Source organism: Dicentrarchus labrax, unplaced genomic scaffold (assembly GCF_905237075.1).
Source record: "Dicentrarchus labrax unplaced genomic scaffold, dlabrax2021, whole genome shotgun sequence".
Classification (NCBI taxonomy): Eukaryota; Metazoa; Chordata; class Actinopteri; family Moronidae; genus Dicentrarchus; species Dicentrarchus labrax.
In genome coordinates, this window is record NW_026136717.1 from 2990378 (window position 1) to 3004637 (window position 14260).

Genomic DNA, 14260 nt, shown 5'->3' on the forward strand with positions numbered 1-14260 from the left:
TGCAGTTAATCACAGCTCACACAGCAGTGTTTTTCAAAGTGGTATAAAATATTGATTAGTGCAGCTTTAAATCTAGAAATGATTGTGTTTTGGAGCTGCAGTGCTTCATTAAAGATGGTTGTATAGGTAAAGGGAACACGCACAGAAAGACTGAACACATATTTTCTCTTATTTCTTTTTTTTTTTAAAAAAAAAAAAAGTATCAGAGATCTATTAGCTGTTAATTTTCTCCCATAGGATGAAGTCCCAAAAGGTTTACACTACCTCTTTGATAATGGACATAATTTCCCTCAGAACATGCTCGTTTATTCTCTTTGATGTGGCTACATGAGGAATTTAGTATTCTGATTGGTCTATTATTTATGAGCCTACCTTCTGTAATCTTTTACTGTTTGCGAAACCAAAAGCTTTAATGTGGAAACAACCGACAGAGAACAGAATTCTTACATGAAAAGCACAACAGCTTTTAGCAGCAAAGCTTAATTTAGCATCAATTCTAGTAAGAATATACAGCTAAATGTGTTTTGTTTTTACCATTTATTGAACTGCTAAATGAAGCTAGTCCAAGGGTGAAAGTCAATGCACCATATTGGAAATGATGGTATGGGAGCAAACAGCAATAGAAAAAAAACGTTCCAGTTCCGCACTGTTTCCAAACATTCCATAAATATGAAATTAACAGTTTAATGAAACCTGTTTGAAAAAATCTGAAAGCAGATCAAAATTTTGATACTTAATAAAGTTGGTAGATGTCGGCCAAATAATGTACAAAATACAAAAAAAAGGCAGGACTGTTAATTGATTGCCTAATAATCTAACAAACAAGTTCTGTTTTTGTCTTCTGTTTATAAAAAGCAATCAATCAATCAAAAATTTGTATATCTCCTTTCATGTAGTTTATTGCAGTTCAGAGTGCTTCACAGAGAACTGAAAAACCGGACAGAGACAGAATGGAATGAAAACTATATAAGGAAGATTTAAAAACGAAATACAAAGATAAAAATACAATGAAATAGATTTTACAGGTATAACAATAGTGTTTAATAAACCTATACTAAAAACAATATAACATAGATGAAAAAGGCAGGCAAAAGTAACAGGCAAACAAACAAACAAACAAAACAGAAAAGAAGGACCAATTGACTGCTGGTTGGCTAACCCTCTCGTCTGTTCAATAGAATTAAATATTTTCCTCTGCCTTCTTTAGCTGAGACAGACGAGAGGAATAGGATCTGACATTAGAGAGATACTGCGACATCTACATATGTTTTTTTTTTTGCCATTTTCAACAACCAAATGGCAGAATTGAATTCTGGGAAATGCAATTAGTAAGGGAGGGACACTTTTCAAAGTGGCAGCCCATTGTGATTCAGACTGACAGGATGTGAATAATTTTTGAGGGAATATCTGCCTGATGTAGGTTACTGACAGTCAGCTGATATTTACTGACATTTAAATCTGCTCTATAGCAGCAGTGCAGATGCTCGCAATCGATATCTTTGCAGAGCAACTGTAACCACAATAGAAAGAAATGTTCCTCCACAGACAAAAGAGCATCTAAAAATCGCATGTGACACCTTTAATGATGGCTTTGGTAAGAGAAATCCTCATTTCACTTCTTCCTGAGCCTCAAAAAATGTTACCAGCCTTGTAACTCTGCTTCAACTGAGTTAAAAGTTCAATCTCCTGCAGTTCGGCCTCATGTGATAAAGAATTTCCTGGTGCAACAATAATATAATCAAGTAAACGACTTGATAAGATGCATTTTCTTGCACTGTGCAGTTATCATGTTTCTTCCATGTCTACTGTATAATTCTATTCACCTATCTTATTATTTCCTTTGAAGCAGTGGAGCTGCAGGCACTTAGTCCATAAACCACACCAGCTCTGTGCCATCTAACTCTCCCCTTCTGCACTAGTTGAATTCTCTGAAAGCAGATTATTTCATTCACAAATGCTATCAAAGCCTCTCCTTGGACAGCACCCACACTCTCTAGTGATATACAGTACCACAATAGTCATTTTACACCTGACTTCCATGTTGAGGCGCTCTGCTGACATCAGTGCTCATACACTCAGCTTATCTCCGTGCTGGTGACACAGACTGCATAAAACATGGACTTAGTCTCTGTGACATCACCCACAGGTTTCTGAAGAGCTGCTGTCAAGCTCAGTGTGATCGGCTCTGGCCGTCGCCCACTTGGCTGCCGCCTGTGACAGCACCCACCTGTCACTCAAAGCGGCCACACCCTTAATTATGTGCACATTTAAAGGTCCAGTGTGTAACATTCAGGAGGATCTATCAGTCTGATCAGTATTCAAATGGTTGCAAACTAAGATAAGATAAGATAAGATGTTCCTTTATTGATCCCCCTTAGGAGAAATTAAGGATTGACACAGCAGCATAGGGCAATGTAGTGCAAAAGAGAGTACAAAAGTGGAGGTACAACAAGATATCACAAAATATAAAAGAAAATATAAGACTATAAATGAAAGTATATACACTATGTATATTCAAGTAGGAATGGTGTGCAAATATTTTAGCAAAACTGCAGCTTCACCACTAGATGCCCCTAAATCCTCCTTCCTTTAAGAATGACTATGATTGAAACAGTGAGTGATATAAAAACCACCCACCGTACAGTGTTCGTGAACCATTTTTTGTATGAGCCTGCAAACCTGTTTATTTCTGCTGTAAAGTTGGATATTTTACTGCCACTGGTGGCCATTTTTGGTACTTCATTGTTGACTTGGGCTAAACCGATAAAAAAGCTCTTAATTAAGGATTATTAGTACATTTACTCAGAGTATTTTCTTTTTATGCTGCTATATACTTAAATTTCAGATAGATTTTTTTTAAACCACTGCATTAAATTTCAGATAGATTTTTTTTAAACCACTGCATTTATTTAACTGCTGTAGTAACGAGTCACTCTGCAGATTAAAGGGATAGCAGAATATGATTTGAGTATCAGAATATTTGAGATGTACAGAGTAAACAAAACAGGTTGCTGCCCTTCTTGGCAGACTGTATCATGACTCTGCAGTGAGAAGAGAGTGAAGAGGATGAATCGGCAGATAGTGAAAGGAGCCGCTGTTGTTTACTCTCTCTTGGTATCAAACCCACATCTATCAAGCAGCACACACACACCCTCTGACACTTGTGTGTGCCTTTTTCTTCCACCTGTTTCTTTTTGCTCTTTCTCCTCCGATTGTGAAACATGGAGGTCGTGCTGGTGCATGTGTGTTTAAGGCATTTAAGTATTATTAAGTATGAAAGGCACGCTGCACTGCAGACTCGGTGACATTGTCTGCGTCTGCAGTGACCTGCCCAAGCGGCGATGGTTTGCTGTTGCTCTTTTTTTTTTACACAATGGGAGCATCCGAAAAAGCTGCAAACACAACATCTGACAGCTTATGACCTTATAGAGGCTGTTGGTTTCCCTGCACTGCACTTCAACGATAACACAAGTAAAGACTATAATGTCAGATTATTTATTCAAAAATGTACATGAAGTTTATTTTCATCATCATCAAAAGTGCCACTAGAAAATGAATGATAAAGCAGCACTGCATATTTCAGTAGTATTTCTACACTATTTTCTTAATTGTCAGTCACATGGTCCACTGAACTGGAAAATGCCAAAGATTAAACCAATTTCCTTAATGGCCATTTTGCCAGTGAACATACAGCGCAGTAGACCTTTTCCACAGCGACACTGTCAGAACACGAATAGAACAGGTGTCATTAATAACAGTAACAGTGGCATTGTTTCATTTTAGTGTCACAGTAAGACGTGACAGTCAGCCACAGGGGTGGGAATGTACCTCACGCTTTGATGCATCAGTGAAATTCTATATATGATTTTATTTTTTCTCACTGTGTGACAACCTGCTAATGTTGTGTTTGTAATGATCCATAGTTAACATAAGAATAATATGATCTTTTTATAATAGCAGTGACAAATATATTTGCCAAAATATTTCTGAGCATTGTAAGGAACCAACAAGATAAACAAAAGTGTGCCTGTAGCACCAATCAGGTGCAGCCATGAAGTGTTTGCGAGGTCGTAGAAGGGTGTGGCATTTTGTTGGTCAATATGACTACAAGCGTCCAATAATGGAAAGTGGCGCAACCCCTCGCATCCAAAAACCACACCGATGGACACACAGGTATTGTTTGCTTGCTGGATTGATTCAGTTGGACCTGTTTCATCAGGCAAACTGTGAAAGGCTCAGCTTTCTGCTCATGTTCAGGACTTCAGGATGCTCATTAAAGTACAGTGAAAGAAACTTTACATGTGATTATGTTTTCTGCATTTTTGTTGACTAACCAGAAAAACGTCAGCTAAGAGTTACCACTTAGTACTTCCTGTTAAGAATGAGAATGTATTCTCCTGTTGTCTTTTAAAACTATTTCCTCTCTCTTTTTTCTTCCAGGTAAGTTGACATGGATGTGTGCAGACCCGAAACCTTGCTGTCGGTAACTTCATCTCACTGTCTCAGCTTCTCACGTGGCTTTAGTCGCTGTGTTTTTGTCTCTTCTTGTCAGATGCAGTCCTGACTCTCAGTGGATGACAGAGGAATAAGATATAGCAGGATTTGGATATGCAGGCGGTAGTGTTAGTAGGATCTATTGGTTGCTGGTTTGGGTCTTTACATGGGACAACATGGGAAAGAGAAACAGCCACCACTCTTATTGACTGCTGTTGATGGTCTGAGTGGATGGAGATAATACAGCTGCAGGATGTGTGGTGTTCTGGGTGTGCAGTCCATAATAATCCATCCATATGAATGGTCAGAGAGGAGACTTCTTTCATTGTCTTGGTTTATGCTGTAGTCGCTGTAGTAACTCATATCTTAATATGTGTTTTTTTTGACTGTTCACACACTACATAAAGCAAAACACTTATAAGTCATTATCCTAGATATATTTATGCATGTGTTGTATATACTGCTGTAGAGATCCTGCAAGCTGCAGTCTGGTGCTGTTTGTCCTATCATGGTCAGAAACTGAATTTGTGTGTCTGCTGTATTGAGTTAGTGTGTCTGGAGAGGCTCCAGTGGCAGCAGACTGGCCTGTCAGATGAAGAATGTCTTAACTCTGCTGGAAAACAGACACTGAGGCCTTCATATACATCTTAATGTCCCCACTAGTAACCTGACTCAGACTCTCAGACTGAAGGCTGGACTGTGATTTATAAACGCCGACTGCCATTTGCAACAGTGCTGATAAAAGCAGCTCCGTCTAAAACTAATGAGGGATAAAGCATTGAACAGGAGACGAATTATGAACTAATTCATATCAGTGTTGATCAAGCTTAAAAATCTGAATGGAAGCAGTGGTGGAGGAAGTAATGAGATCCCGACCGTTGCCATCTTTTGCCACAATCAGGGTTGGAGCTGCAGTATCGAGATCCCGCCCATATGCATGACTCAGCTGTCAACCTTTTTATGGCTTTGAATAACTAATTAAAGCTATGTTTCATTTAGGGATGCATCAATATCACTTTTTTTACACAAGTAATACAAGTACTTTCATTTTGGCAGTGCTGCCACCATTGTCGAGTCCAAGACCAGAACTAGTCGAAACCTGTGAAAGACCGAGTCCCAAGAGATCCTGTTTATTTCCAGTTGAGTCCAAATGATAGAGACGGAGACGGAAAAAAGGAATGCTTTTACTACTGCCAGTGACATGAGTTTTGGCAGCTAGGCATAGGATTACAGGTGACATTGGCTGGTAACCATGGGTAGGTAACCAGGAAATCATGGTTACAAGGTGGCCAATGTAAATGCTTGTTCTAGATGGATTTAGAATTAAACCAATGGCTGTTTTCTGATGAAGTGCGCTTCATCAGTGGTTTTTTGAAGGAGGAAGTTAGTTAAAATATATTGCTGGACTTGGTTGAGACCAACTATAATATTTGGCTACCAATGGCCAAGTCCCAGACTAGTCCGTGTGCAAATACCAACAAGTCCAAGACAAGTTTGAGACAACAGAATTGACTCAGACTTGATTACTACTGTATTTTGGTACCTTCTGATACGGAGTACCAATGTGTGTAATAATTACAGGTCTAACATCGACTTTGAAAATCCAGTTTTATTTTCATCATATGTTGACTCACTTTCTGACTGTATCAAATTGAATATTGCTAATGTTGTTGTAAAAGTTTCTTAAAATATTATAAAATAATATAGTATCGGTGCATCCCTAGTTTCACTGGTCCGTCTGTCTTTCAGATGGGTGGCACTTGCACCAAATAACCGGTCCCTAAGGCCGCTGTAGCAGGGAACCGTGACAGAGCTTGTTTGTAGATCACATCGACATAGAACCTCCTGCTCTCTAATGAAAATCAATTGTGACTGGGTGCTGTCGGGCTTTTGTTAAAAGAATCAATGAATCGTGAACAACCAACACACACACACACACACACACACACACACACACACACACACACACACACACAGAGTGAGTGAGTGAGTGAATGATCATTGTGTGTGCTCCGTTGCCCTGGAGTAAAGCTGTTAAACAGATGCATACATTTTTTATGAAGATGCCCTCAGAGAGCTGTCATATGTTTGCATGTGTGTGTGTGTGTGTGTGTGTGTGCTATCCTGACTATCCATAATTAATATAATAAATACCCTGCTGTAGGCAGTCATACAGATTGTATTAATACTGATACAACTACACAGTCTAACATGACGGATTTGTGATTAATTGAATGATTTCCTCTGCCTATTTATCAATATACAATGTATCCTTAGGTAAGGTCATAGGGTTCACCTGAAGGGACCAGACGATCGTGCAGGAAGAAAACTCATCAGATTTCAGTGTCTTTTTTTTTATTATTTTATGAACACAGGAAACAATGGTGGTCATTAAAACCATGATGTGGTAAATGTATGGACCTGTACTTGTATAGCGCCTTTCTAGTCTTCCAACCACTCAAAGCGCTTTTACACTACATGCCACATTCACCCTTTCACACACATTCACTCAGTGATGGCAAAGCCCATTGAACAGAAACTAACATTCATACACATTCACACACCAATGCACGGCATCAGGAGCAATTTGGAGTTCAGTGTCTTGCTCAAGGATACTTCGACATGTGGCACCAGGAGCCGGGGATCGAACCTTCCGATTAAGGAACGACCCGCTCTGCCGCTGAGCTACAGCCACCCTGATGTGTGGAGAGTATCTGGCCATTAGTTGTTGAGATGTTGCTTTGAACTAAAGTAATGGATGGATGGATTTCGCCATTGTGGGACAAATAAAGGAATATCTATCTATCTATCTATCTATCTATCTATCTATCTATCTATCTATCTATCTATCTATCTATCTATCTATCTATCTATCTATCTATCTATCTATCTATCTATCTATCTATCTATCTATCTATCTAGCAGATGGACTGTGAATGATCCTTTTGGTCTAACTGATCACTACACACACACAGGCCCTGCTCCTGGTGCTACACTGTGGACACATTAATATACTGTATCTTTTTATGATGCCATCGTAGGTTTCACTGGAGATTTATAGTATCTCCATTGGCAATGGTTTACTGTCCAATTCCAACATTTTAAAAAGATGATAGTGAAGACAAATAAAATATGGCTTACATATGGTTAGTGTTCAGCAAGTAAACACTTAGTTAAGGTCAGTGAAAAATCATGGTTAATGGTTAATAAAAATACAAATGTTTTGGCTTAGTTGATTCAATATTGAACTTGAATAAAGTTGGGAGACTTTTGAGAGACTGATGTAGAAGTAAGAATGGTTAATAATAATTTGTAAAGCAAGGAGTTAAGTCTAAGCTTCTGTGGGGGGGTTATTTAGGCGAATAGACAGAAGACGTCATACAACAGTTTTCGCAGGCTGAGGAGCACTAATCATAACTGAATCTGACCTTTACAGTCCAGTGTGTAGGATTTAGTGGCATCTAGTGGTGAAATGGCACAGTGGCCAAATACGCTTGACACTGCTTGCATTAGTATTTGATGAGCTAGAGAACCGGCTGTGGTGTGTGTAGGAGAAACTACAATGTCCACGAAAAACATGGCGGACTCTATGGAAGGTGAACCTCTGTGTCTGTAGATAAAAACAGCTCATTTTAGGGTAACAAAAACACGATTCTTATATTCAGGTGATTATACATTAATGAAAACATACCTATAAATATCATATTCCATTTCTGTTAATAGATCCTCCTAAATGTTACACACTGGCCCTTTAGATTCAGTGGAGTGGCCCTTTACTAGGAACTACAGCTGATAGCAGCTCTTATATTTTTGCTTGGCCTCCTGTACAACTAAGTGAAAGGTTATTTTACAGTGAATCTATCTGTTTGCACTCAGACTTTGCTGCAGTATACTGACCCCAGTTCAGTTCCAGCTGATGCCAGTCACATGCTGCCTCTCTGAACACAGATCAGATTTCCGCTGTGCACTTTTATGTATGGAAAACTGGTCAGCTGTGTTATTTTTGACAGGGACAGTAAATGTCTGCCCTGCTGTCTGTCACTGTGTGTGTGTGTGTGTGTGTGTGTGTGTGTGTGTGTGTGTGTGTGTGTGTGTGTGTGTGTGTGTGTGTGTGTGTGTGTGAGAACAATTTGACACATTAGTGTGTCATGTGAGCTGCTGCCAGGAATAATACCTTTGCAGTCACAATAGGCATGAGTGCTGTGGAGAAGGTCAGAAGAGGAAAGGGACACACACTGAACACAGTATGAACACTGCCTCCTGGTGGATCAACCCCACACTGAGAGTCTGTTTACTGGTCATAGATCAGTCATATAATATTTAATTTAAGCTTAATTTCTAACATTAAGTAATCTCACTTAAATTTTAAAGCCCTTTCAATGGTTTCAATCATAGCCTAAGTAAATGTGGTCATGTAATGTTGGTAAGCATCCTCATGAGGGCGCCATTCACCAACTGAACTTAGATCAGAAGTTGAGCAGACTTGGATCAGTAAACTATTGTGGGATTGAGAGTTAAATGTTTCATTTTAAATAATATTCATAAGAAAACATATGTTCTTCTGATTTAATCATTTCACTCTCTGCTGGAGGTTGGTGGTTTTCATCCATCACTCTAGCATCTGTTGTGAGTTGAGAGGCAAAACAAGTGAGAAGTGCACATGCGCCAACCGTGCATGCAGGCTGTTGCAGTTGCTCCTGTTGTCAACTGATTTGCCCTCTGGGATCAATTAAATATTTCTGATTCTGAAAATAAAAGCAGAAAAAGAGAATGACACCAAACATATAAAATATCTTAATTTTTGCCTGTGTAGCAATGAATATTAAAGTGTTCTTACACACTGAACACATATATAGTGTGAGAGTTGGTGTTTGTAGAGACAGACCCACAGAGAATCACCACCAACTCTGCTGATTTTTAGTTTAGGTTTTAGCTCCTGTTAGCTCATTCTTTTAGTTTTTCTGGTGCAGCATTCGCAACTGAAGACCCAGAGACCAAAACAGAGCTAAAAGAGAGTGAAAACATTCAGAGACACTGGCAGTCAGTCAGAGTTGGGGGTGCTGAGAGAAACTATATATATATATAGAGATATATATATCTCTCTCTCTCTCTCTCTCTCTCTCTCTCTAATATATATATATATATATATATATATATATATATATATAGAGATATATATATAAATGATAAATGCATGGCATTCATGGTTTCTGCATTAATGTGAATTGCCAGTATACTTTATTGCCTATTTAATAGTTAACAACATACATTTTATAACTTAAATATTTCTTTCCTGCCATAATACCAGTGTACACATGTTCCACTAAAAGAGAACTATAAATTTGAACATTTTTATGAATGAATGGTTCTAATTGTGACAGATTTTAGGGGGTGCTGCTGCCTTCTTAGCACCCCTACTTCCAGCCTCTGTGCTTACATTCCTCAGGTGGACACAAGCAGAATGAATAATAATATTGCTCTGTGTCTGCTGGATGTTGTAACCATATCAACTTTATAACGTGGATCTATGTCAGTGTTGTCTTTACGGCTTGTTGCCCCTAACTGGCTTACTGTGGTTTTAAGATTTTCATTGTATCACAGCACTATTGGACACAGAACCAACCCCACTGTACTGTCAGCTTCATCACAGCCCATTAATCATCTAAGTCACTATGTGTAGATGATGTGTCATATTATATTAGGTTATGTAATGGTAGAAATTAGCCTATATAGTGATGTGCATTTTAAATAATACCAGCAGATAGCGGCAAAGTTCAAAAATGCTCAGTCTTGAGATTTACAATATACATTTCAAACCACACTGTTGATACTGTTTATGAGCAGCATTTTTAAGCAGTATCCACTCTCTGTGTCTGCATTCTGTAAGTGCTTCTCTGTACATCAGTTTGTTTTGTTACTTGTTCAGACTGCTTCTCCACCAACCCCACCATCTATCATCAGTGCCAACAACAAGCAAAGGAATGCCCCGAGCACTCCTATTAGAAATATAGGAATGAGAACATTTGTAAGAAAAGCTTATTTAAACTGTTTACCACTGGGGCTCACCAGTGAATGACTTATGGTGATTAAATCATGCACTCACAGTTCAGAGTACAGCTATTCATTAAAGTGTCCTATATGGCTTTGGTAGAATAAATCAGACTAAATCCCTGTACACTGGAACCTCCTTTTTATTCTGTAACAACACACTTGAAGCTACATTAGGGACTCCTCTATATCTACTCCTTTTAGGCATTTTAGCCTGTATTGTATTGCCTGAGATATACAGGAAACATGGGTAACAGACAGAGTGAAAGGAATAATATGCAACAAAGGTTCCTTATACACAGGTCACAGGGGCCCCACTTAACAATCAGAACCAAAACGTCAAATTTGATCAGAAATGTGGACTTCTTTGTAATCTGCACTAGGGAAGGGAATCAAGGACTGGTTCTGGTTGAGAACCGGCTCCAAACTGTCTGATCCATCAGAATCACATGCCTCCGAGTATACCAGTTCCTTTTATCGATGCTGGCATGTTTTTCTGACAGTTGCACATTGCAAAACAATTATGTCAAGTTTCTACGAACAAGAAAGAGCATAGGAAGAAACGGTCCGAACTATGGCCTCACTTCAAGAAACTCAAACTACCATAACTCTACTCTGTTTCTACACTGTGTTCAGATTCAGAGATAATACAGTTGCATTGACATTGAAAACCTGTGTAGGCAAACACTGGCTCTAGACAGGACCGTTTGCGTTTTTTGTGCTTGGAAGAGGAGGCTGAAGTTGTGATCTGCACTACCACTGCTGTCTTAACCTATAGTGGCATCTAGCAATGTACACCACTATATATGGGCTTATATGATAAACTGTAGTTATATAATATAATTAGAATGAAATATCATTTAAAGGTCATTCATTGGCTGTGACAAACTTGGCAGTGAAGGAACAGAGTGGAGTTGGTGTGATTGGTGGAAGATAGAGAACTACAGTAGATATTTCTCACAGGAGAACACATTAACAGAAAAATAATCTCTCTTCCTTTTGCCCTCACTTTCCCCCTTCAGCTCTGTGAAACTAGGCCAGCGAAGGCTCATTCTCTTACTGCTGCTGCTGAAGTTGTTTTACACAGGGCTAGGGACGGGGGTGGGTAACGAGGAACAAGATAAAGGAGCACAGTGCAAGAAATCTATTGAAATATATTTGGGAGGAATCGTACATTTTTCTAAGAACTGTGTCTCCAGTGAATGATGCAATCTTTGTTAAACTAGAATGCAATAGCAGCATTAAAACCTGTTTTTGGAACCATTATCATATCCATACATGCTCTGCCACACAGCTGCTCCTTCATATTCAGTCCGACCATGCATTTTTAACCACGGTGGAAAGGTCTCAGCTGACCGAGCGTCTGCGGCCCCGCCTTGTCTTTGTCGTCTCCACATCAGCCCTCCTCCGGCCCCCTCGTCTCCATCGGTATTTTCCTCTCCAGCGTTCCCCCTTTGCCCTGTTACCCTGACAACAGACAGACACCTATGCAAGGGTTTCCTTGGAGACGGGACAGACGAGGGTTCCCCGCCCCACTGGTCTGACAGCACGGCTGCAGCACCACCTGTGAATCTGATTTAGACCATAAATAAAAACCTGAAGGAATTTCTTTTTTTGCTCCTCAGCATCACGACAAACACTGAGTCTGTTTCTGTGTTGTCCGAGCTGAGCTGAGCTGCAGTGCAGCTATGGCTCAAGGTCCAAATAGATTGTTTTGTCGTTCTAAGTATGGATTGTGTTTATGAACACAGTAACACATGGCTGTATGACAGATTGTGGATTTGGTTTTGAGGACATGAAGGGTGGAGGGGCAACGAGGATTAAGAAAATCATCTCCTGCTGTATTCTTTCTCTTACCGTTTTAAAGGAGATCACATGAAAGCCAAAAAATATCAGACAAAACTCTGAATCAGAACAGAAAACAGAACATTTTCCCTTTTCAAATTGACTATCCAAAATTTGTCAAATTTTCTGTCATTTATAATCAAAACTAATAAATACAAATTAACTAAAGTAAGTAATTAGAGTTTCATTATAAATCAAATATTAAAGGCATTTAAAAAAAATCTAATTCTGTCAATGCCCAACCCCAGCCTGACCCCAGCCTGACCCCAGCCTGACAGCAGTTTTTGGGCCGTAACCTGGCCCGTACCCAGTGGGTCGTGTCAGGTCCAATCGGGTTCGGGCAGATAATCAAAACTCTAGGTGAGAGCCAAAACTGTAAAGTTATGGGCCAAAAAAATAAGCTCAAAGATGCTAAAATGTTAATAAATAATAAATAACGTGATCTAAGACCTTGTGGATGCCCATTTTAAACTGGGGTAATGCCTGTCTTGGTTCTGCTTCTGAAGCCGCAGCGAGGTTCTAAAGGGGCCCATGAAGTCATTCATTAGGGATTATTTGGTGTTTTAAGTACTGGCCAGCTAAAGGCACAGCTCCATCTCTCATATAGCTACTTGAATGAGAATAAAGTCCTTTAGAAGCCATTGGCTCTAATTAGGCTCTGTATTAAATTGAACACAGCATGGGTGAAACAGCTACTTACCACCGCCTCCTCTGATTCCAAGCCAGAAAACAGGTGCTGCTCTACTTGCACAGTATACCCCTGACAGGCTGTTATTAGACGAGGGATTTGGAATGGGTGGCAGTGCCTTCAGGGAATATCTTCTTTTTGTTCATTTTCCCTTTGCCTTCTACCTTCACTTCTTATTTCCTCCCTACCTCCCTTGTTTTTGTCCCTTTGTCTTCCTGTTCTCCCTCTCCGTTCCCTGCCTTCTTCTTTTCCCTTTCCTCCTCCAACCACATCACGCCTGTTTGATCTCCAGCACTGAAAACCAGCAGCTACAACTGTGCCATCAAAAGCATCTCTGTGGTTGCTATGGTTATTCACTTAGATACAATTACTATAGCAACGCCGTTTCCGAGGGCATAGGAGGAAGTGGCTCAGCAGGAGTCCAGGTGGAGACACACAGAACACACACACACTACAATTGGTGTACCAGTGAGGACTTTACAGTGAATGCAGTCAGTGCATATTGCCATACATTGTTACATGAATAACATCTGTCTCTGTACTAGATTGGAATAATCAAAGAAGATAATGTTTTCCAGAATATCTAGGACATTAATGGTCTAGAAGGCAACGGTTTGCTTTGCGTTTAGTGGGAACACACCACAAGATCCCAAATCTGTGTAGCCTACCATAAAGTACATGTGAACTACCTTTTACATTTTAAACTTTGTTTGCCAACAGTTTCAGTGTCTGTGGACATCTTCACGACAGCTGTGGATATGGGATATATACCAATTATATGTCCCGTAATTTCCTAGAGAACACTAGTGTGAGCAACTTTGAACCACATCAGCTCTGAATGACTCAGTAATGAGTTTGCTGTCTAGGCAGTGACCCTATTTGCAACCCTTTTAATCAGAACCTTAATATACGAATTACAGATGGGTATCATTATCATCACCGTCTCCTTCATGTTCTCTAAGATGGATCAATAGATGTCTGATCTGACCCTGCAGCATCAGTCACAGCTGCCTGCTCGGCAGAATCAGAGGCCGGATCAGATGTAACATTGTCACGCTATGGATCAGCCCGTTAGTCCAATCAATCCCTCATTGTGGCTTTTTTTAGCCACCGTCCTGCTCAGGTCATCAGCAGCTACCGATAGCCTCATTAGACCCTGCAGCCGTTTCATTCACTTAGAGTGAG

The 14260-nt window shown here is 39.7% G+C and overlaps 1 protein-coding gene and 1 long non-coding RNA gene across 2 annotated transcripts in view; one reads left to right on the top strand and one right to left on the bottom strand.

Moving 5' to 3' along the window:
* ank2b (ankyrin 2b, neuronal) overlaps nt 1-14260 on the top strand; it is a 194631-nt gene that overhangs the window by 34294 nt on the left and 146077 nt on the right. The window lies entirely within an intron of this gene.
* On the bottom strand, nt 9716-13374 carry LOC127379442 (uncharacterized). Its single transcript, XR_007888305.1, has 2 exons — nt 13088-13374; nt 9716-12114 (listed from the first exon to the last, which is right to left on the bottom strand). It is a non-coding gene; the product is annotated as an uncharacterized LOC127379442 (long non-coding RNA).